The sequence below is a fragment of the Protopterus annectens genome, chromosome 7.part0 (assembly GCF_019279795.1).
Source record: "Protopterus annectens isolate FY-2018-M chromosome 7.part0, PAN1.0, whole genome shotgun sequence".
Taxonomy (NCBI): domain Eukaryota; kingdom Metazoa; phylum Chordata; order Ceratodontiformes; family Protopteridae; genus Protopterus; species Protopterus annectens.
This window is the reverse complement of record NC_056739.1, coordinates 808,535,130-808,556,360: the sequence shown is the minus strand read 5'-3', so window position 1 is coordinate 808,556,360 and position 21,231 is coordinate 808,535,130.

Sequence of the window (21,231 nt, the reverse complement as noted above, 5' to 3'; positions counted from 1 at the left end):
AGAGTTGATCTGTCTTTCTGTGATCCTTTGTTCTATCCAAGTAAAATCTGAGTTGTCTATGAACATCCAATTTGTGTAACATATATTCTAGCTTATTGGAATGGTTCTTGTAAAATGTGGGGAGCTCAATGGACTGATTAATGTTATTGATTGAACAAACCTTGGGAAGAAAGGATGGGTTGGTGCGAAGAGATACCCTATCAGGGTGAAAGATCAAATATGGGTATTTAATGGAAAGAGCTTGAAGTTCTGATACTCGTCTGGCTGAAGTGATAGCTACCAGAAAGAGGGTTTTCCATGACAAAAACTTCAAAGAACAGGAAGAGGCTGGTTCAAAGGGTGGAAGCATTAGTTGTGATAACAGGAGGTTCAGATTCCATTGTGGTGTAGGAAACCTGACTGGTGGCATGATATGGAAAGACCCTTTTAGAAAGGCCTTACAAAGCCTATGAGCCATAATAGGTGCTCCATTTTCTCCTACATGAAAGTTTGAAATAGCAGCCAATTGAACTCTCAAGGTGGCAGGAGAAGCTCCTTGGTGAAATAGTACAGATAGAAATTCCAAGACTTTGTTCAGTGGGGCTATTAAGGGATCCAAATGTTGCGTAGTTGCCCAGTATACAAAACGCTTCCACTTACTAGTGTAAACCTTTGTAGTGGAAGCTTTATGAGACGCCACCAGAATATTTTGAACCGCAGGAGAAAGAAGGTCAGACCTGGCTAAGAAGGGAAGTGGAGCAGCCAAGCTGCTAGTCTGAGGGACAGGAGCGACGGGTGAGGAGCCCCTGACGAGTAGGTCAGTAGATCCGGCTCCGGGTCCAGGATCCAGGGTTCCCGTATTTGGTGTGCTTGAAGAAAGGGGAACCAAATTTGACGAGGCCAGAATGGGGCAATGAGGATTATTGTCCTCTCCAGGTTGTTGGCTTTCTGTAGAAATTTTGGAATCAGAGGTATAGGAGGGAAGGCGTACAGGAGACCCGGGGGCCAATCGTGAATCAGAGCGTCCCTGGGGACTTCCCCTGGAGGGGGTAATAGGGCAAAGTAGCTTCTGCATTTGGCGTTCATTGGAGACGCAAACAGATCGCAGCAAGGCTGGCCCCACTTGCGAAATATCATGTCCGCAATTGTTCGTTTGAGGGACCACTCGTGAGGTAACAGGATGGCTCTGCTCAACCTGTCCGCTATGACGTTGGATAACCCTGGGATGTGCGTTGCTATCAGAAAGCGACCCGTGGACTCTGCCCATTGCCAAATTCTCATGGCCTCTCTGCATAATTGGTAAGATTTGGTTCCTCCTTGCTTGTTTATGTACCAGACTACGGGCATGTTGTCCGATTGAACTGCAATGGTCCCTAGAGGTAGAAGGGGAGAAAAGTGTTGCAACACTAGAAACACTGCCCTCATCTCCAGAACATTGATGTGCAGCTTGTACTCTAGATTGGTCCATTCTCCTTGGACTGTCTGTCCCTGAAAGATGCCCCCCCACCCTATCACGGAAGCGTCCGTGGTCACCGTAGCTGTCGGTGTGGGTAGCACAAACGGTCGGTCGCTGGAGAGGTTGCAACTCTGAAGCCACCAAGACAGGTGCGATTTGCAAATGTTTGTGATGTGAATTTCGTGTGTCAGCGGTAACTGTTGGAACGACCATTGTGCGAATAGCAGCCATTGAAGGGCTCTCATGTGCAGTCTTCCCAAGGGTATCGCAATGAGGGAAGCCGCCATGAGACCCAACACTTTCAGAACCAGTTTTGCCAGGGATTTCTTGGACAACAGGAGAAGAGATATGTGATTTTGTAGAGAGGCTATTCTTTCTGAGGGAAGCCTTAGAATCAAGCAACGAGTATCTAAATCTGCTCCTATGAATGAGATATGCTGTGATGGCTGTAATGCAGATTTTTCGAAATTTACGGAAATTCCGAGATGAACACAGAGTTCTAGTGTATAATCCCTGGCCTGAATCAGTCGACGTTCGGTGGTGGCAGTAAGGAGCCAGTCGTCCAGATATGGAAACACCTGGAATCCCAGGCGTCTCAAGTGAGACGCTACCACTGCCATACATTTGGTGAAGACCCTGGGGGCTGAGGTCAGACCAAAGGGCAGGGCCCGAAATTGAAAGTGACTGGCTCCCAGCCGGAAGCGCAAGTGATCCCTGGACGCTCTGGCCATTTTGATGTGGTAGTACGCGTCCTTGAGATCTATTGAGCACATCCAGTCGTCCTTCTGTAAAAATGGAAGGATCGATTGAAGCGTGACCATCCAGAACTTTTCTTTCTTGACGAAAGTATTGAGCTTGCTCAGGTCCAGAATTGGCCTCCAGTCCCCTGTCTTTTTTGGAACTAAAAAGAACCTTGAGTAAGTTTCGAATCCTCTTTGGTCCGCCGGGACTGGTTGGATGACTCTTTTTTCTAGCAGCTTTGAAATTTCTATAGCTGCAGGGTCTCGCAGATGGGGCGGAACATCTGGGAGTCTTTTCTGCGGTAATGGGGGGGATAGAAACGGAATTCTGTAACCTCTGGTAATAATGCTTTTTACGCATTTGTCTGAGGTAAGACTTTGCCAGGCCTGAGGGTATAAAGCTAAGCGACCCCCGACTGCCTCCAGAGCAGGACAGTCGGGCCTCCTCTCAGGAGTGCTGGAAAGGCTTCCCGGGGAGTGTATCCCTGACACCTTGGTTTTGCGGACCCCCTCTGCCGCCAGGGCGACGTCTTCCACTTCTGCCCCCCCCTCTGCCTCTGGAGGGGGCATCACCCTGTGTGCCTGGGAAAGAGCCTTGGGGTTTTCGAAACCACATTTTTCCACCACGTTGCCCTTTGGGGTACGGTCTGGATGGGGTGGAAAAACGGACTCCGACAGCAGACAGAGTCTTTCCCTCTTGCTCACACCGGGTAAGGGTCTCCTTTACTTTGGGGCCAAACAGAGTGGCAGCGTCAAATGGGGCGTTAGTAAAGGAAGACTTGAATGCTTCCGCAAAGGAACATAAGCGCATCCAGGATTGTCTACGAAGAGCAATCGCTGAAGTCAAGAGCCCTACTCGACCCTTCGGCTGCATATGAAATGAGCCTCATGGACGAGTTCACAATTGATGTAAGGGTATTGAGTTGTGCTGAAACTTTTTCCGAGACAGCAGCATCTGTAGTACCCTGGAGGGTATCTCCCAACTCTTTGATTAGATCCCTCTGTAAACGTGTGAAATGCGTCAAATAGTTCAGCGATCGCATGGAAAAAGCCGCTGAACTAAAAATGCGCTTCCCATACCTGTCCATAGTCCTAGAATCTCTGTTAGGTGGATGGACAGATGAGGAAGATTCAGACATCTCCTTTTTAGTGGCAGCTGCCACCACCATAGCGTCCACTGGAACTCCTTTTGTGAGATATGCCTTGTCTTGAGGGGCAGTAATATATTTATTAGGCTTTCTAGGGACTGGCTCCACTGTGTCAGGTGTCTCCCATGCCCTTCGAGCAATCAATTCCATCAACTCATCGAAGGACGGAGTGACCCAGGAGGAAGAAGGGCGAGCACCAAATGCCTTCAGCAAGACTGACTCATCCTCAGAAGGGGGTAGGGCCTGCCAATCACCTCTCTATTTCAGGATCTCCAGGATGTCAGAAAAGGAGACATCCTCTGAGGGTGATTTCGGGGACCCTTCTGACTCATCTAAGTCAGTGTCCGATGTTAAGGATTCTTGTGGAGAATCCAAGTGTCTCCTCTTACACAATCTTTTCCTCGGAACTTCCTCGGGGGGGGGGGGGGCATCCGATGAAGCCTCCGAGGAAGAGGGGGCTCCCTCTGGGAGCGGCTGAGACACCAGTGCTCGACGCTTTGACGTAGCCGTGGGTGCAGAGGAGGATAACGGGCCTTTATGGGAAGGAGAAGCTGTCTCTGCTGAAGTGGTTGTCTGAGTCAACAACACCTTCCTCATCAGGTCGAAGGCCCCCGGGTCCCGAGTCGAGGAATCCCTCAGTTCCGAAGAAAGCGGAGGGATTCCCGAGACAGGGACCGAGGGCATCGACCCCGAGGACGGAGCCGAGTCGATCCGTGCCGAGGCACCGAGAGGGAGAGTCGGAACCGAAACATCGGTCCGACTCTCGATCCCCGAACCAAGGATGGATCGTCGGCTCTGCGATTCCGGTAATGGGTCCATCGGAGTCGAGGTGAACGGTGCCGACCGAGAGAAAGACGGCTCCGGCACCGAGGGCTCCACGATCATCAGATCAGCCTCTCCCGGCTCCGAAGGCTGAATAGGCCTCGGAGGAGGAACAGATGGAGATAAGGGAAGGCCTTCGAGTCTCGACACCAACTGGGAAGAGACTGAGATGAGTTTGGACAAGGCCGTATTCTCCATTAACTTCTGCACCACACGGTCTACATTGGAGTCAGAGAGGGGCCTAGAAGAACGCGTCGAAGGAATCGAAGACGGAGCCGACCTCAAGAGCACAGGAGGTGGAAGCTCCGTCACCAGTTCCAAGACTCGAGGCTCGGTGACAGACAGAAGTTCGACACTCGGCCCAGAGGTCTGTGGAACCGGTGAACGAACCTTAAATGAAGAGCTCGGAGCCGATGACATGGGCTCCGACATCTTCGATTCCTTCGAGGATTTAGATGCCTGGTCAGATTTATCAAGAGCCTCTTGAAATGCAGGCTTCAAAAGGCCTCTGTCCATGAGCTTCCTGCGCCTATCCGTCATGACCCTTCCACTGAAAGAATGACAAATGGAGCAGTCTTCTTGCAGATGGAGAGGGCCAAGACAGTAGATGCAGGAGCTATGGTTATCTGTGACAGACATTTTCTGTCCACATTGGCACCGTTTGAAGCCTGACTTCGCTTTCTCAGACATAGTAAAAATATAATAACAGTCAAATCCAGTAAGGTTATATAAAGTCTACACAATCCTATACAGACAGTCACAGCCAACAATAATAGTAATAGCCAATAAGTTTAGTCAAATCCAGTAAATTTGTCAAATCCAGAAGTATATTCAAGTTCGTGGGTGGGGTAGGCCCCGAGGGAATTAACTAACTATATATATTAACAAATATATACGTACAAAGAAGAGAAACCCTCGAATCGCTACACACACAACACACACTAGAGACTTAAAGGTGAAACAGGAAACACTATCTAAGAAATCTTAGACAAAAAATGCAATCTTATCTGCCAGGTGGTCTGAGCTCATCAAAATTGATGCGAACGTTGCAGCGGCACTAGATCTGAGGTAAAGGCAGAGGGAATTGTGGGAGACAGGTTGGTCTCGAGCTTCTTCTCGATGCAGAGCTTTGCCAAGCGGCCGACTCGGAGCCGAGGATCGGCTCCGAACCCATGTGTAAGAACAAACGGCGAGATTGAACACTCTCACATCATGGTAATTTGACTGCATCCAGGTGACAACATATGATCTCTAAAACCTGAACAGGTTGAAGGCTCAACTTGAGAAAACTGACTGTGATGCCTAAGTGGTAGCACAGTTGGAGTAAGGTATCCTTGGTCATTATCACTGATGCTCTTGTGCAGGTGGTAAGGAGCCAATCTCCAGGTAATGACCTGGAATCCCTGCAGCCACAGCCAAACTACAACTACTGCCAGTAACTTGGTAAACACCGGGGCGGGGGGGAACTGTGGTGAGATGAAACGTCAGGGCCCTGAATTAGTAATGATTAGCCCCCAGCTGTAACAGCAGAAACCTCCTGGAGTGCCTGTCTATCTAAATAGAATAGTAGCCATCCTTGAGGTCTATTAAGTGATCCAATCATCCTCCTCAGAAGAGGTAAGATGGACTGCACCATGACCATCCAGAACCTGGTCTTTTTCACAAACTGATAGGCTGAGGTCCTTGCTCTTTTTTTGGTACTAAAAAGAATGTGGAATAGATACTGGAGCCTTGCTGATCTGGTGGACTCTCTTAGATGACTCAGTTTGCAAGTAGCTTAGGAATCTCTACAGCTACATGCAGTCTCTGACAGGGTGGAATGTCTGGGAGATGCTTTTGATGAAGGTTTGAGGCCTCTGAAAAGGGAATGTAGTAACCTCTGGATACAACTCTTAGCACCCATGCATATGAGATGAAGGCCTCCTAAGCTTTTGGGTGAATAGTTTTCACAGTTTTCTATACCTTTCTTTTCACAATTTTCTATATCTCAGTTCTTCTTGTTGACACATTGCTGAGCAACAGGTTATTTTGTATGCCTCTTGTGGGTTACTACCCTTTCTGGAGTTGCTTTTCTTCTTGTATATTACTATGCTAATGTTTTACATTTTATTGTCAACAAAATCAGTGAATTCCATGCCTGGATGTCACATCACTCTCCTGATATCATTACTCCCTGTGAAACTTGGCTGAAACCCCACATTCCTGACAAAGACTTCCTACCCCAGGATACAGCATCTTACAACTTGATAGAACCCAGAAAAAAATGTGTAGGAGTTGCTATCATGTTCTCTAACCACCTCACAGTAACCCCCCTAGCCATCAATACCCCTTCTGCCTCACCAGCCAAACTGCTAATTGCTAAGTGCAAAATCAATGACCACAATGTAATCACCATAGGTGCAATTTACATACCTCTTGGTGATAATATCCCTGTACTAGAAAATATTTTCTCTTGGCTCACTCAACACTTACATAATGAAACTATCGTCTACGGTGACAATATTAATTGGCTGTCCCTCTCCTCAGATACTCTTAGCTCCTGTATTAATTTACATGGCTTTTCCCAATTAATCTATAATCCTACTCAAACTAACAAATCATCTAATTCTACCCCTCTTCTTGCCTGGATTTTAGTCTCTCATCCCCGTAAATATCACTTCGCAGAAACATTGCCTGATGCTTTCAATGATCACTGTGCAGTCAAAGTCCTCAAATTCTCTCCACGTTATACTAGACCACACAAGTTCATTGATTGTCACAAACTGTTCAGTTTTGACTCTCATATGCTTAACAACCATCTCTCAGCCATCAACTTGTCCTTCCATAGACAGCTACCCCTTGATGATGCCGTTCAAAAATTAAATTCCATGTTCCTTAACATTCTCAACTCCACTGCCCCCTTACCCCTCTGGCTTACACTCAACACCTGCTCCTTAATGTAAAAAAGAAACAAAGCTTGGAGGATCTTGTCCAAAACTGAACTCCCCTCCCACCTCAAACATTATAAAGAACTTTGCAACCTTACTAAGAAATCCATCTATAATGATAAGAAGAACTTATATAATAACCCTCTAACCTCACACTTTACTAACCCAAAGTAATTCTGGCACACTATCAACCAAATACTTCATCCAGGTAACCCCTCATTCCCACAACCATGCCCTAATAACACACCACTAGAAACTACCACCAACTTCAACTCTTATTTCATTGACACTATCAACAAATTAACACTTCAAACCAACTCCAACCCAAACGTTAACATCTCTCCTGACCCTCCCACATCCTCCAACCCCTCTCTGGCCTTCTCTCTGAAAGCTGTATCCACCAACTACATCAAATCCTCACATCTAAAGCTTAAGCCCTGCTCCGCCTCCACTGATAATCTACCACCACTCTTTCTCCAGAATGCTGCTAACTCTCTTGTCCTCCTCCTCTCCATTCTCATTAACTGGTCCATTACTGAATCTAAAGTACCCAACATCTGGAAACATTTCTATAAGTTACCCATCCACAAGGGTTGCTAACTTCAGGCCTATTGCAATTCTAGTCCCCCTTTCTAAAATTCTTGAGAAATATGTACACAAATAAATCCTTCACTACCTCTTACAAAAGAATCTACTTACCCCCACACAACATAGCTCTCGCCCTAAACAAAGCACCTCCACCACCCTCATTTCCTTCGTAAACACAATATCCCAAGCTAGAGACCATAACAAACTTGTCTCATGCCTATTTCTTGATCTCTCAATGGCGTTCAACATCATCTCCCACCCCCTGCTCCTGCACAAACTCTCGGAATTAAACCTATCCACTTCCACTAGCTCCTCGTTCGCTAGTTACCTTAATGACCAACTTCAATCTGTTAAAATGGCTCTCTGCAACTTCTCCTGCTGTACCTGTCAAGATGGGTGTACCTCAAGAATGGCCCACTACTGTTTAACATCTTTTCCAACCTACTGTATACATCTTGTCCACAGTCATCACTTGTGCAATATGCAGATGACTCTGACCTAAATACAATGACACAGAAATCCTTCTTATCCATCAAAAACTGGCTCACTAAGAACCAGCTAATTCTAAATGCAAAAAAGACTAAACTCCTACTTTTCATCCCCAAAACTATGAACCATCTTAAATCCTCCTCCTCCTCAATCATCCCTCAATAATACTCCTATCTCCGTCAAATCACACACCAAACTACTAGGGGTCATCACTGATGACCATCTCAAATTTGATCTGCATGTTCTCAACAACATTAAGAAAACCTGCCAAAAACATAGACTCCTTTACAGGAACAAAACATTTTGTCCAATAAAGCTAAAATCTCCCTATCCCATGCCTACCCCCCCCCCCCCAGCCTATTCTATGGCTCACAAATCCTCACTAACCTTCAAACCACTCTCCTAACAAGACTTGAATCCACCTACAATAAAGTTTCAAGATTCACAGCAGATCATTCCAACCACTCGCACCACTGCCTTGCTCTTAAAAGGTTAAACTCAGTACTGGCTTCCCTGCCAGCTGCTTCCCTCTCAACTTCAAATAATACATTCTATTTTGTATGTGCCCTCCTTCTGTCCCAACACTGCCTCAGTTGTCTCCCTCTACTCACCACCAAGGCCCCTACAAAGCTCTGAACAAAACCTTCCTCAAATCTACAAGCCTAAAACAAAAATAGGACAAAATCTTTACAGTTATTTCCCAGCTCAATCCTACAATAAACTTCCTTTGGATTTTAGAAATATCAATCACCCACTTAAATTCAAAGCTGCTACTAAAAACTATCTAAACAGGACATGGATCTGTCACTGTAACTACCCTCCATAACTGATCACCCTATACTCATAACCTCCCTCTCACCTAACTCCCTTTCTTTCTTCTATCACTAATATTCTACAATAAAAAGTTAACTCTTAATTTACAGCGATTGTGCTGCACATCCTATTGAAGTAACTTGAGACTTATTCTCTGAAGTGATTGTACAACTTGTTTCTAATGATGTTAAAATGTATATACTCTCTAGGGTTGCTAATCACGTACTTCATATTATGTTAATTCACTTATAATTTTGATGCATCTGAGTTTTTTTTCTACACTTTTTTTGTTATTCTGGAGCTTTTCTCCCCAGGCCTCTGGTGAAAAAGGGCTTCGGCTCAGTCGGACTAACCCAGTCAACAAATGTCAAATAAATAATAAATAAAAGAGGCATTTACTTATTGATGCCTTGAAAAGGTCTGTTTTAGGGTTGAAAAGTATACTCCAGTGGCGGACAGCATCTTCCTGTCTTGCTTGATCCGTCGTTAGAGTATCTTCAACTTTCATCCTGAACAAGGAAGAGCTATTAAACGGGGCATTGATGAAAGATGCCTTGAAGTAATCCCCAGAGTTACATAAACCTATCCAAGTGTGGCATCTCATGGCAATGCCTGAGCCAGCAGCTTGGGCTACTCCATCAGCTGTGTTCGAAATGAGCCTCATGGAATTGCTGGTAATGAAAAGCAGAGTAGATGACGAGTCTTCAGCTTCTTCTGAGTCTCCAGAGACTGCTGCATCTTGAAATTCCTTTACACTTCAGACACCAGGTCACACTGAACTCTTTATCAAGTGTGATAAATAATTATGTGCTCTCAGCGCAAAAGTGGCTAAGGCATAGGTGCGCTTCACCAAATTATCCAAAGACTAAGCCCCCCTATTCAGGAGACAGGCAAAGGAACTCTCCTAGAAATCACCTTCTTGGTGGCATTTACCATCACAACAGCATCAACAGCCACACCATTACTCCAATGCGGCTGGCCCTTCAGGGGACAAGAACCTTATCCTGCTTATTGGTGATAGTCTCCACCATGTCGGGTTCCTTCCATGACCTCTGGGACACTAGGTCTATAACAGCGTCTGGAAGGGGACCCACCCAAGGCATGGATGGGGCCACAACAAAGGCCTCAAAAATACCAACTCCTCCAGAGAGGGGTTTTGGTTGTCCTGCTTTTGCACTGTCAAAGCAGTGTCAATAAGTTGCCAAAAGAAGCTTCATCCTGCGGAGACTTAGGGGACTCCTCTCCTTCCTCAAGATCAGTATACCCCGTGAGACAGGCTCCCCTGGGGAGTCAAGATATTTCCTCTTACATCTCCTCTTCTCTGAAACATCCTGCTATGGTGAATCCAGGGGGAAGGGGAAGAAGCTGGAAGCCTCTAAGGGGACAAGATGATGACTCACCTATGCAAGCTGTCCAGGAGCAGACTGATGACTGGTCGCAAACCCATATGAGAAAGGGTAAGGGACACCAACAGGAAAAACCCGACCCTTGCCCTAAGAGAAGAACATCCTTTCTACAATGTCAAAGGCCAAGGTGGAAACTGGCCTCTCAGAGCCGAGAGTCCCAGCCCCTGAAGGTACCAGACACAGCCTTGCTCCTGAGTTGAAATCGTGGCTGAGCTGTCCAAAGCAGAAGCTCTGAGCAGAAGAGATGAACCTGAAGCAGGGATCATTGATCCTGACCTGGAAACTACTGCTTTGACACTGTGGCTCCAAGTCCCAAAGGCCCTGAAGTAGTCTGAGTCAAAATGACAAAGGAATGAATCAGAGACAAAGATGGCCAAGCCATCGGATCTGACCCAGAGGGTGGGAATGCAGTGATGCCCAAAGACCTCGCATCTGAAGGGGCCTAAGGAAGATGCCAGACAGACAGAACCTAAAGTCCTGGGACTGGAGCTGGACCCAAAGGGATAAGGCCTAATTCCATCTGTATCTGCAAAAAGGACCTCATAAGCTGCTCCAGGTCAGAAGCTTTAATGCTGCTCACTGACCTTAATGACCAGATGGATGATGCCACTAACGAGGGCTTAGAGAGCCATTTGAAGGAGGGCAAACCCGTCTGCCAGATCTAAGACGAAAAGGCGTCAAACCAGGGCAGGGAAAGAGAAGACTCTGGTGGAGTGGAAGGCGAGAAGGGAGATGCTACCCTGCCAAAAGACGTCCCTTTAAGCAGAAATGGACTAGGAAGGCTCGAAGATGGAGCTTTGCAGGTTGTCAACAACAATGGAGATTGGTCAGTGCTAAGGCAGCTAGGGGACCTAAAAGTCATGGAATCTTTGGGGCCAGTGAGCCTGAGGAGGAAGGATCAGGGACAGAAGAAGAGGAGGATCTCTTCCAATCTTCCTTAGATGACAATGCCCTGCAAACAGTGTTTCTCTGATCTGACCTTTGGAACCATGGGAGAAGTAGCAGATAGTGAAAAGGAAGGGCCAGAGGGGACAAGTGCCTTGAGGAACAACTTGGCCTGATATCCGCTGATCGCCCTGGAGCAAAAACCTTCACAAATAGTACACCCAGAGTCCAGGTCAGATGTTCTCATGCAATAAATACATTTAACATATGCATCCTTTAACTGCAACTTGTGCCCACAGGCCACATACTTTTTAAACTCCTTGTCCATCACATAACAAAGCTGAAAATGACACAGACAAAAAAAATTACCAAGTATTATTCCTACAGAAAAACACAATTCCACGCTACAAGAGAAAATCTTAACACGCTTTAGCTAAAGAAACCCAAGCCCACCAGAAGACAGGAAATCTTACGACGAAAACACAGTACACAAGCCTACCCACCTACCTGTCTACATAATGCACACAATCCTAAACTAGACTACCGTTAGAAAACAGAGTAAGGAAGTAGAATCTATCACCAAAAATACTACACTAGGCTACCACAAAGGATACACTGAGTGGAGCCATGATCGAGCTGCTGACAGGAATGGCGGCAAACTAGATCAGAGGATTAAGATGGGTAAGGGAGGCGGAATATGACGAGGATGAAGTCTGAAGGAATTGGCCTCTGTTGGATCCGAGTTGGATCCAAAGACCCACAAGTTGAAGCCAGACGGAGCAGACATCAGATCAGGAAATATCCTTAAATCCAGGTCTCCCCTTCTTTCTCCCTGTTCCAAAGCAGTCAGTCACTACAAACACCTCAGACTTTGCATGGGGAGCAGTTTCAGGAGAGATAATGGACTTTTATATATTAATCAAATGTCTTTATCAATATCTTCCTATAACTTACCTAAAGTTATAAGTAATACGATTCTGTAAGCATAAATGTATTGAAGTGAAAATAATAGCTTATATATTTAATGTACCCACATCTGTAAAAACTGTCATGTAAAGAGTTGCTTAAATATGTATTGTACCTGCACCTGTGAAAATTGTCATTTTATATAAATTTTACTGTGTTTTCAAGGAGCTTTTCTCCATGGGCCTCTGCTGAAAATGGACATATATCCAGCTGGACTAGCCCGGTCAACAAATGTAAAATAAAATAATAATAAATAAATAATAATAGATAAAAGTACAAGGTGTGTGGGACATCAATGACAGATACAAAAACATAAATATCAAAGAGATGCTTGCCTTAATCAAGTCACTCAACTGTCTGAATCATCTTTGGTCCGTGGGACCTATTCACATAGTTACAGACAATGCCACAGTCATGTGATTCATCAACAAACTAGGGGAAACTAGGCTGTACTCCCTTTACAGACAAGCTATATTAGTTTGGGATATAGCTTCACAGCACAAACTGATTCTACAGGCATCCTACTTTCCAACAAACCAAGAATGAAGCAGACAAGCTGATCATTTTAAAGGTAGAACTTCACAAATGGAAATTAGAGCAGGGTGTCTTCCAAAACTTGATCCATCTCTGGGGAGTTCCTCAAGTAGACTTATTTGTCTCTTCTCTGAACAATCAGCTAACAAGAGTCTTCTCCAGGACTCTATGCTAGAAGGCCAGAATGACAGATGCCTTTTCTTTTCCTTTCCTTGGACAAGACTGTTCCTGTATGCTTTTCCACCATTTCCACTCATATCCAGGGAACTTCTGAAGATCCAAAAGGAGTTCCCCAAGATAACTGCGGTGAACCCCTTCTGGCCCAGGCAACAGTGGCTCTCCCTTGTTTTTATAAATGGCTTGGGACAATTACCACAATCTTCCTCACAGACTGGATTAACTCACAAAGCTTCAGAGGTGTTTGATATGTCCCAACCCCAATCAACTTCAACTGACTGCCTGGACGATAAGGTTTTAATTATTTTTAGCCACCTGTTCACTGAGGTCATGCACCAAGTACTAAAGGAGGCAAGCAAGCCTTCTACTAGAAAATCACATATTAGCACATATAAAAGGTCTTCTAGCTGGTGCCAACAACATAACAAGCACTCGTTCAAGGCTAGTTGTTTTTTGGTTTTACAATATTTGTATGAGTTGTTATTCTATGGCATTTCTTACTCCTCTATCAAGGTTCATTTATTGGCCATTTCAGCTTATCTGTCCATGGATCCTCCTCTTTCAGTGCACTGTCATGTTAAAATGCATTTGAAAGGGTACCTGTCATTTAATCGACCATCCTAAATGTCGAGTATTGGAAGATCGAATGGGGAAGTTCGAAAAATAGAAATGTCGAAGCCGCAGAAATTCAAATTCTTTCTCAGGGAAAGAATTTGGTTGGCTGTTTCCGTGGCTTCGACATTTTCTGTACTGTGGTGAGAAAGTTACGGATCGGGTTAAGGTAAGTGTGTGAGTGTGACGGACATTGGGGTTAGGGTGCGGGTAAGGTAAGTGTGTCGAAAGTGACGGACATTAGGGTTAGGGCGCAGGTAAGGTAAGTGTTAGATACTGACGGACTTTAGGTTTAGGGTGCGGGTAAGGTAAGTGTGCGATAGTGACGGACTTAAGGGTTAGGGCACGGGTAAGATAAGTGTGCAATAGTGATGGACTTTAGGGTTAGGGTGTGGGTAAGGTAAGTGTGCGATAGTGACGGACCTTAGGCTTAGGGCTTGGGTTAAGGTTAGTGCATAGATAGTTGTGTATGTAAGGTGTAGTGTAGGTTTATTAGGTTTTTGGTGTGCTTGTGTTGTGTTGTGTGTGTGTTTTTCTGAACAGCGAATTTTTTCCCTGGGAAAAAATTTGCTGTTCTGAGGTTTCGTTGTTGTCATATTTCGAACTTCCAAATTCGAACATATGGTGTTCGAAATTTTGGAAGTTTGATTATACGACATAGACCCGTTTGAAATGGGTATTGTGCAAGATGCCTCCAAGAAAATCAGTGGTTCCTCCTTCGGATCTTAATTTTGTGTTAGAGAACACTTGGCTAACTTGAGGCTTTTAACATGACTGACCACTGAAAGAAAAGTATCAGAGTTGCAATCTCTTATAGTGAGTCAACCTTACCTCATTTTCAACAGGGACAGGGATTCTTTGAGAGCTAAACCTTCTTTTATGACTTAAAGGGGTATCTAAGTTTACTTTTAGCCAAAACTATCCATCTCTCCATTTTCTTTCTATAACGTAAAAATGAGGGAGAAAGGATACTCCATACCTTGGATGTCCACAGGCATCTCAGGTACTATCTTGACAAAACTAAATTTTTCAGATCTTTGGATCAATTGTTAATTTCTTGTGAAAGTAAGAAGGGACAACCTATATCAAAGTAGACCATTTCTACATGGTTGTCTAAGGCTATTACCTTTTGTTATGCTCACCACGGCAAACCTACCAGAACAGTAGATGGTCAAATGTAGTAACCTAAACTATATGGATTATAGGATGTAACTTAATCTATAGTCTTTTGGAAATGGTTTGATTCTAGAAGTGTTGTAGAAGCAGGAACTTGGTCCTTGGTACATATTTTTACAAAGCACTATAAGCTTGATTCCTTCTCTAGGTCTAGATCAGGCTTTGCTAGGACCATTCTCCAGGGGCTCCTAGACTCTTCTCCTTCCACCTTCCACATCCCAAACATAGTAAGCTAGAGCAATCTATCCATATAGCTCAGGCTACTACAGCAGTGGTCAATATAAAGACTATAGTACAGTTGTGTAAATAAATTGACCATAACAGTAGATGTTCAAATAATCAGTGTTGCTGCTGCTGCAGCCACTCCCTACCTCCATCTCCCTTGTTTCTTGATGTGTTGTTTTTGTCAGGGTGTGGGCCTTTATTTTTTATTGTTCCTACCATTGTGCTTTCAGGGCTAATCCCCCCCCCCCATTGGCATGAAAGTTCTGAAAGGTTTTGCACTTAAACCTGTCTTTTTTTATTTAGCTCAGCTCGAGCTGACTAAGGTTTGGGTGTGTGGAAGGTGCACTGATGCTTTGGAAGTTGGCCGGCCGTTATATCCTTGCAGGATATAATCCATATAGCTTAGGCTACTGCATTCAAACACCTACTTTTCTGTTAAGTTTACTTACACCACTGTACTTTGTCCATTATCATTAACAGCAATCCATGCGTCAACAGCTGATTTAGAACTTTTAAGAGGTTTTATTAGGTCGATAATTTCCTTAAGATTTAAATGTTTGTCTGAAATTAGGTACCCACATGCTCCAGATACTGACACATTGAGACACTGTCCCATGAAAAGTCTGAGGTATCTATACTGATTAACTGGGAAAAGGTGAGTGTAGAAAGGGCGAGACCTGGATTTAGAGGAATTGATCATTCCACTAATTATTTCTTGATGAAGTTAAGGACAGGGATTTGGAAGGTCATGGGATGCAGATGATGAGCTCAAATGGATTTGAGGAACCACTTAATTTTCTTAAGGTGGAATCTGGCAAATTAAACCAAGACAGTCGATGAGACCATATGAACCAGAATCCTAAGGAATTTTCTTGCTGTGTACATGTTTTGATGAGACAGATTTAAGAAGTGACGATGGTAAAAAAAAAAACTTCCTCTGGAAGAAAAACAGCTGCCATTAGACAGGTATTTAGAATACAACCTAGGAAAAAATATCCTGTAGGCAGGGGTTAATCATGACTTTTACAAGTTTGGACTTGCTGAAAAGATGTCTAGCAAAACGGAGAGATGAAAGGATGCTGCGATCAGACGAAGCTGTAATGAAGTAATCGTCTACGTACAGGTAAAGGTGAACACCTTGAAGTCTGAAGAAGGTGGTGAGTGGGGCAAGGCACTTTGTAAAGATTCTTGGGGTGGGTGGATACACCACAGGGTAAACATGTTAACTGAAACTGCAATCCCATGGCAAGAATCTTAGGAAAAAAATGTCACTTTTTGTAAATGGGAATGTGCTGATAAGCATCTTTTAGAACTAGAATGACAAGAAAAGCCTTGGGTGAGAGAACAGAGGCATTGTATGGTCAGAATTTTGGAACCAGGAGAAAAGTACTACGTTTTTAGAAGGTCCAAAATAGATTTCCTGGTGCCTTCTTTTCTAGGGACCAGAAACATTCTTGAGTAGACACCTGCCCCTTCTTGGGAAGCAGAAACTGGTTGTATAACTCCTGAAACAACAGGTCCAAAAGAATTTGAAAGAAAAGGTGAATTTGGTTCCTTAGAGGATGGGGACCCCAATTTAAATAGAATAGGATGCCCAATGAAATTTGTAACCATGCAGAGTTAGTTTTATAATCCGAAGATCTCAGGTTATCTGTTTCCAGAGATGAAGGCAAGCAGCAGGTGCCTGAAGTTAGTAAGTTAGTTTTTTTTTTTTTTTTTTTTTAAAGAATGGTCCTTGAGATCCCTTTCCTTTCTTTTTTTGTGTCATCCTGCCACTTTTTCCCCTTTACTGTTGCTTAGTAGACATTTGCTGGGCATATTTAAATGTTCAAAAAACACACTACTAACTGCAAGTTGGTTGCAGTTAGTAGTGTGTTTTTTGATGATTATGACCAACAACGAAGCAGCATATTTAAATGTTTTTTGAAAGAAAGGCCCAGGGTTAGAGACTTCATTTTTTGGAAGGGGAACCAAATCTGTCGAGGCCAATATGGTGCTATGAGGATCACCTTGCTCTTCAACCGACGGGCTTTCCTGCAGAAATTAGGGAATGAGGGGAAAAGTGGAAATGCGTAAAGAAGACCCGAGGGCCAATTGTGGACTAGAGCATCCCTGGGTGACTGTCCCAGAGGGGGAATCAGGGTGAAGTAGTTGCTGCATTTGGAGTTGGTCGGGGATGCAAAGAGGTCGCAGCAAGGACGGCCCCAGCGGTGGAAGATCTCCTCTGCTATCAAGGGATTCAGCGACCACTTGTGAGGTTGAAGAATGCACCTGCTGAGTCTGTCTGTTATCATGCTGGAACTCCCAGGAATGTGCGTTGCTAGAAGAAAACAGTTGGTAGCCATCGCCCATTGCCATATCCTCATGGCCTCTCGACAAAGGGGGTAAGATTTGGTTCCACCTTGCTTGCTGATGTACCAGACCACCGCCATGTTGCCTGATTGAATCGCAATTGCCCCAGATGGCAGCAGGGGATGGAATGCTTGCAACGCCAGAAGCACCGCCCTCAGCTCTAGAACATTTATATGCAGATGGGCCTCCAGTTCGGACCAAGTGCCTTGGACTGTCTGTCCCTGACATAGCCCCCCCACCCCATCAGGGAGGCATCCGTGGTCACTGTGGCCTTGGGTTGCTGGGGGGAGAAGGGGTGAGAACATTGTGACAGATTGTGTGTCACCCACCAATTTAAATCCTGTTTGCACCTGTGGGTTACTCGAATCATGGCTGAAAGAGGATGCTGAAAAGGATACCATTGGGTGAGCAGTAGCCATTGTAGAAGCCTCATGTGAAACCTGGCCAGGGAAACAATGACAATGGAGGCTGCCATGGAATCCAACAGCTGTAGAACCGAGTGAGCTGTGGATTTTTCCTTTGAAAGGATTGGAATTAGTTGTTGCTTTATCCTTAGAATTCTGTGCTCTGGAATAGCAGCTCTGCAGTTTTTTGTGTCCAAGTTAACCCCTATGAATTCTGTTGACTGAGATGGGGTGAGATGAGATTGGATTTCTGTGTGTTTATGGTTATGCCTAGCCTTTGAGCAGTGAGGAGAGAGTACGCCAGGGCTTTTTCCAGTAGATGTCTGGTGGGGGCGGAAATGAGCCAGTCGTCTAGGTATGGAAACACCTGGAATCCTTGAAGTCGCAAGTGAGCTGTGACAACTGCCATGCACTTTGTGAACATTCTGGGGGCTGTAGAGATTTCGAAGGACAGTACTCTGAACTGGTAGTGACTGGCTCCCGCACGGAAGCGCAGAAATCTTCTTGATGGCCTGTCCACCTTTATGTGGTAGTACGCATCTTAAAGATCTATACAGCACATCCAATCGTTTTTTTTCCAAAAGCGGGAGGATAGACTGTATTGTGACCATCCGGAATTTTCGTACTCTCACAAACTTGTTCAATACACTGAGATCCAAAATTGGTCTCCAGTCCCCGGTTTTCTTTGGCACCAAAAATAGTCTTGAGTAGAATCCAGATCCTATCTGGTCTAGCGGGACTATTTGGATGACTCTCTTTCTTAGCAGCTTTTCTATCTCTAGTGCTGCTTCTGCCCTTTGACTGGGTGGAAAGTTGGGAAGATTTTTTGAAGGGACGGGACAAAGATCGAAGGGGATATTATAACCTCTGGTTATGATCCTTTGTACCCAAGAATCGGTGGTGATGGTTAGCCAGGCAGAAGGGTACAAGGAGAAATGTCCCCCAACCACCTCCAGAGGAATGGAGTTGGGCCGCTCTTCAGGAGCGCTGGTAGGATTGACCAGGGAAAGAATCCCTGGAACCCTGGTTATGCGGTCCCCCTCTGCCTTGAAAGGAGCGTCTTCCCTGTGAGTTTCCCCCTCTGTCTCTGGGGGAGAACTCGGCCTGTGTGTCATGGAAAGGACCCTGAGATTTCTTGAACCATATCTTCCGACTCTTTTGGTTTTGGGAGAAAGCACATTGAGGAGAAGAATAACGGACACTTATGGCAGAAAGGGTCTTACCGTCCTGTTCACATCTGGCCAGTGTGCTTTTAACTTTGGGCCCAAACAACGAGGAGGCCTCAATGGGGGCATTAAGAAAAGAAGACTTAAAGGGTTCCATGAAGTTGCACAAGTGCATCCAGGCGTGTCGTCTCAAGACCGCAGCTAAACCCGCTGCTCTAGCTGCTCCTTCTGATGCGTGAGATATCAGTCACATAGAGAAGTTAGATATAGATTCAATGGTGGCCAGCTGAGAGGCCACTTTGTCACGGACCTCATCAGACACGGCACCAGCCAAGGTTTCAGAGAGCTCAGAAACCAGATCCCTTTAAAGCCTTTTGAAATGTGCCATATAATTCAGGGACCTGATAGCAAAGGTTGCTGAAGCAAAGGTGCGCTTCCCTATCCTGTCCAGGGCCCGGGACTCTTTGTTAGGCGGATGGACAGTCTGGCTTTCTTCTTCTGTAGGATCTTTTTTTGTTGCAGCCGCCACCACAAAAGCATCCACAGGAAGACCTTTGGACCAATGGGGATCCAAAGCAGGAGGGGACAAGATCTTATCTGGCCTCCGGGGAATAGCTTTGACAGTATCAGAAGCCTTCCAAGTATGCTGCATGATGAGCCGGACAAGTTAATTGGCAGGTGGAGTAACCCAGGAGGTAGGGGGCTGGGCGCGAAAGACCTGCAGGAACACAGATTCCTCAGAGGTCGGATTAGAGGACTGCCAGTCACCTCTCTGTTTCAGGATTAAGAGGATATTGCCAAATGATACCTCAGAGGGTGACCAAGGGGGATCGTTCCCCCTCATCGAAATCTGTGTCTTCGGTGAGGGACTCCTCTGTGGAGTCCATATGCTTCCTCTTACACAAACTTTTCCGGTGGACCTCCTCAGTGGGAGAAGCTGGAGAAGACAGCGGAAAAGGGGATTCCTGAGGGAATATGTCCTGCGGCCCTTGCATCCGAAGTCCGCTAGATGCGACTTGTGGATCCAGTGTACCAGAGGAGGGCAGAGGTATAGACAATCCGGTATCGCCAGCAGCAGCGAAAGCCTTCTCCATCAGTTGGAAGGCTGGTCCACCCATAGAGGAGTGTATGTCAAAGACAGGGGTCACCTCTCCACTAAGTGGCTCAGCCTGCCGACCTGGAGTCCCTGGATGGCTGTGGAACAGCAAGCTATGCGTGTCACAGCTGACATCCTCGGTCGTAGCAAAACTTTCCTGCCACGAAGGCAACTGCGGTTCCTTAGTGAGATGCATAAAGGGAACCACAGAAGGGGAAGACTGTGCTATATCCATGGACTTCAAAGGCAATGAAGGAGAAGAATAAGAAGGGGTCTTTGGAAATGGATGATCACCTCCCAAGGAAGGATAGTTCCTGAGAGGTGGGATACCTCTGGCCAAGAGTACCTGGTCCACAAGACGCAACACATCATGTTCGGAAAGGCTTCTAGTGGACCTCATGGAGACTGAGGGAGAAACAGGCCTGTCCACAGAAGAGGCAGACTTGGTGCCCATCTCATCTGACCTCACAGAGGACAACGGTGCTGAGAAAGACTGGACTACTGTTGTCTGCACTGAAGAAGTCATCGGTGCCGCGGTCATTGTCCGCATCAATACACAGATTGGTGCCGAAGTGGTTGTCGGTGCCGAAGTGGCTGTCGGTGCCAAAGGTGGAACCAACAAAACTGGAGTCAACAATAAAGGCTTCGGTTCCGAGGAAGATCTCAAAGCCGACACGGTCAAGGTCTGCACCGACTGAATGGTTGGTGCCGATACAGTGGTAATGGTCTGAACTGAGGAGCTCCTCGGTGCCGATATATAGAAGGCTGCAGGAGAAGACGGAGCCGAAATTACTAATGGAGCCGAAGGCTTTGGTGCCGAAGGTCTGGGCACCGAAAGCACTGGGCCTGACTGAGACAGCTCTGGACCCGAAAATTTAACCTTTTTAGGTTTTGGTTGGTGGGAGTCCCCAGCTGGGGATGAAGGCAAAGATTTAGCCTTAGTAGAAACATCCATTTTCTTATGGGCTCTAGGAGGGGTTGAGACCTCCGACCCAGAAATAGCCTCTGAAAAGGGAGATTTTAGAAATCCCTTCAGTATCAGCTTGTTTTTCCTTTCCAACAAAGTTCTATTAGAAAAGTTCTCACAAATAGTAAAGGTGGTTCAACAGATAAATGGGAAGCTCCCAAACAATAAACACACAAAGAGTGTGCATCAGAAGTAGGCAGTTTGTGTCCACAATCAGAACACCGCTTAAACCCCGGACTATCTTTTTTATCTGCCATGACAGCAAATTAATTAATAGAAAAATACCAACAATGGCACAAGAGA